This window comes from Puma concolor, chromosome B1 (genome assembly GCF_028749965.1).
Source record: "Puma concolor isolate L17-30 chromosome B1, mPumCon1.1.hap2, whole genome shotgun sequence".
Taxonomy (NCBI): Eukaryota; Metazoa; Chordata; class Mammalia; order Carnivora; family Felidae; genus Puma; species Puma concolor.
In genome coordinates, this window is record NC_141670.1 from 147,238,963 (window position 1) to 147,243,187 (window position 4,225).

Genomic DNA, 4,225 nt, shown 5'->3' on the forward strand with positions numbered 1-4,225 from the left:
TGCGTAGACCCTGCTTGTTGTTCAGAAACCAGTTCAGATGTTACCACCATTGAAATGCTCTTAAATCCATCCAGAGGTGTTTTCAAGACCCTACATGTGCAAATTCACCATTTACTAAGTGGCGTGTGTGAGGGCAGAGTGTATAGAAATCACAGGACGTGGCCAGACGGGAGAAGGTAGTGAATATGAATCCAGTGGACCTTTACCGAGCACTCATGGTGTAAGGTGCTACAACAGGTTTTACAAGACCTGAAAAACTGGAGAAACGTCAAACTCTTAACTGGACATTATTTAACATCTATCCAATATACTCCCTTATGTATGTTAATTTCTGTTGTTGCCGCGCAAGTAGGGAAGATTCTAATGATCTGAGCAATTTGTAGTTATTTAAAATCATTTCGGGGCGCCTGGGTGGCTCAGTCGGTTAAGCATCCGACTTCAGCTCAGGTCACGATCTCGCGGTCCGTGGGTTCCAGCCCCGCGTCGGGCTCTGGGCTGATGGCTCGGAGCCTGGAGCCTGCTTCCGATTCTGTGTCTCCCTCTCTCTCTGCCCCTCCCCCGTTCATGCTCTGTCGCTCTCTGTCTCAAAAATAAATAAACGTTAAAAAAATAATTTAAAATCATTTCAAGTTACACTAAGGGACATTACAAAAATACTGATTTTGGACGAGATTTAAAGGATTTTTAAAAAGTTGCTGTAAATTAGGTTTTCACCTCTAGTTTCTTGAACTTGTTTTCTAAATGTTTATGGAAGTAGTCCTGGTTATGTAAATACTGTAACGCAACAAGAAGAAATGGCGGTATGACAAATTTACAAAAGGGAAGTAAACACAGGAAAGAGGAAACTTCCCCATGGAAATGGCTAATGCTACAAGAAGACATTTTTGGAGCACGAAAACATCATGACTTTGGCTTTATGGAAGTAAAATTGAGGAAGTTGGCAGATGACTGTATAAACCACTAATAAAAGTGTCACCCATAGTGTCACGCTAGCATTATGAAAACAGGGTCAAAAACTTGATTTTTAAATGTTGCCTATTAGAGTACATCTTTCAATGTTTTTCACTACAATTTGACATATATATATATATATATATATATATATATATATATTTTTTTTTTTTAACCAGAAATACTTAAAAAAAATTTTTTTTAACATTTATTTATTTTTGAGACAGAGAGAGACAGAGCATGAACGGGGGAGGGGCAGAGAGAGAGGGAGACACAAAATCGGAAGCAGGCTCCAGGCTCTGAGCCATCAGCCCAGAGCCCGACGCGGGGCTCAAACTCGCGGACCGCGAGATCGTGACCTGAGCTGAAGTCGGATTCTTAACGGACTGAGCCACCCAGGTGCCCCAGAAATACTTTAAGTTTTGTTTCTATTCTTCTTGTCTCTGTGCATGCATTTTTTTATGGAGATATGCAGAGATGTGCATACGTATACAGGATTGCTCACAAGTAGTTGGAACCTTATTAAACCAACATAAGCAACAAGAACGACAAAATAACAACAACAAGAACAAAAGGTCTTGTGTGCCAGGGTGGTGGTGGTATTTAGTATTTATTTGGTATAAACAGCAGGCCCCAAAGGCCGTCAACTGAGGGCCAGGGCAGGAAATAAGAAGTTACTACAGAGGGCTGGCACTGAGAACTAGAAAAGCAGGAATAGAGCTTATACTCTCCGTTTTTCCTGGACCATGCCATCTCTCATTGTGGCTTTTCTCTCTGTGTCTGCTTCATATTTTGTCCATTCTGTGTCCCATGAGCTTAGCCAAACTAAATATTTGTACTCCTTTTAAAGCCTTGAAAATAGTCCTCATAGGATTATTCTGCGAATGAAATCCATTTACATGTGTAAAATGTACCAGAAAATAAATTCTATATAAAATATTGTTAAATAAAGAAAAAAAAATAAGAAAATAATGAAATAATTAAAATTAAGAATAGGTTTTAAAAGTAAAGTGAGTAAGTTGTGCAAAAATTTGATTTCCATTTTTAATCAGTATTCTTGCCTGCTTATATTTAGCAAGTGGAGTCAAGGTGGGTTAATATTCTTCTGTATCAAGGAGATAGACTGGGGCGCCTGGGTGGCTCAGTCGGTTAAGCATCTGACTTCGGCTCAGGTCATGATCTTATGGTTCCAGCCCTGCAGCTGGGTCTGCGCATTTGAGTGCAGAGCCTGCTTCAGATCCTCTACCTCCCTCTCTTTCTGCCCTGCCCTCCAGCTCTTTCCCTCTCTCTCTCAAAAATAAATAAACATTAAAAAAAAAAAAAAAAAAGGAGAAGGAGAAAAGGTAAAGATGCAGGGAGATGGAGTATGAAGGGAGGTAATTTAGGGATCATCATAGGAAAATGGGAGAAGAGGTCATTTCTGGAGTGGCCAGGGCTAATGACAGGGCTGGGTATTTGATTGAAGTGACAAGGATTTGGGACAATAGTTTGTGAAAGTCCAAAGGTAGTTCGATTTCAGGAACAAAAGTGTTATAAAATAGGAAAGCTCGCCTGGAACTAGAAGGCATTAAATCACACTGATACCAACTCACACGATTTCATTTCTTCAGCAGTATTTTGTAGCTCAGGGCCAAAACAGAGAAAGACAATGGGAGTGAGCAACAATGAGGGATTAACCTGGTAGAAACTATGGAGAGAGAAATCTGCAGATGTGACGAACCACGGAGTCCAGGCTGAGCTGGAAGGGGAATGAAGCAGAATAAGGTGGGAGAAACTGAAAAAATGATGGTGGGGGGACTTTCGAGGGACTTTTCAGTCCCTCGGCAGAGAAGCCTGAGAGTAGGGGCACCTGGGTGGCTCAGTCGGTTGAGCATCTGACTTCAGCTCAGGTCATGATCTCACTGCTCCTGAGTTTGAGCCTGGAGTCGGGCTCTGTGCTAACAGCTGGGAGCCTGGAGCCTGCTTCAGATTCTGTCTCCATCTCCCTGCCTCTCCCCTGCTCACGCTCTGTCTCTCTCTCAAAAATAAATAAACATTTAAAAAATTTAAAAAATTAATAAATAAAAAAAATTTAAGTGGACTGTTTTCAGGGTGCCTGCTTGGCTCAGTCAGAAGAGCTTGTAATTCTTGATCTCAGGGTCATGAGTTCTAGCTCCACGTTGGGTGTAGAGATTACTAAAAAGTAAACTTAAAAAAAAACGGTTTATGGGTAAACTTTAAAAAACAAATTAGGGGCGCCTGGGTGGCGCAGTCGGTTAAGCGTCCGACTTCAGCCAGGTCACAATCTCGCGGTCCGTGAGTTCGAGCCCTGCGTCAGGCTCTGGGCTGATGGCTCAGAGCCTGGAGCATGTTTCTGATTCTGTGTCTCCCTCTCTCTCTGCCCCTCGCCCGTTCATGCTCTGTCTCTCTCTGTCCCCAAAATAAATAAATGTTGAAAAAAAAAATTAAAAAAAAAAATAAAAAAAAATAAAAAACAAATTAAAAATATAAAGTGTTTTCTAAGAAAGCTTATATAATGAAATACACTCAATAGAATTAACATTAACATGGTCTCCTTCTCAATTGTTTCTTTGGGCAGAAAAAAACACTGGCTTTGAGTCAGTGGGCTTCTGAGTCAGACAGTCTTGAGTTTTACTTTTAACTCCACTTTTAAGATCTCTTATTCCTGTTTCCTGATCTATAAAATGAGAATAGGGTGCTTGAGTGGCTCAGTCAGTTAAGTAGCCAACTTCAGCTCAGGTCATCATTATCTCACAGTTCACAGGTTCGAGCCCCACATCAGGCTCTGTGCTGAGAGCTCGGAGCCTGGAGCCTGCTTCAGATTCTGTGTCTCCCTCTCTCTCTGCCCCTCCCCTGCTCACACTCTGTCTCTCTCTCAAGAAAGTAAATAACATTGAAAAAAAAATTTTAATAAAATAAGAATAAGAATAAGAATATCAATCCCATAGCATTCTTGAAGTAATTAAAAAGATATTACAAAGAGCTCAAGCACAGCGTCCAACCCAGAGTTAGGGCCTGAAAAATATTACCCTCCTTATCTTCCTTCCATGCTTACCCTCTGAATACATATTTCCAAACAGCAGTGGCCACATCCCTGAGCTAACAAGCAACCCACTAAGGGCACCATAGGCAAGCAAGAATTTTTCTTCAACAGAACCACAACCCAATGCTGGGGTCCTAGAGTCAAGAAAGAAACATGTAACACAATGCATATAAGCCACATTTCCAGAAAAATCAAATAGAAAACCCTGCAAAGCTTGTCAACCACTATGTT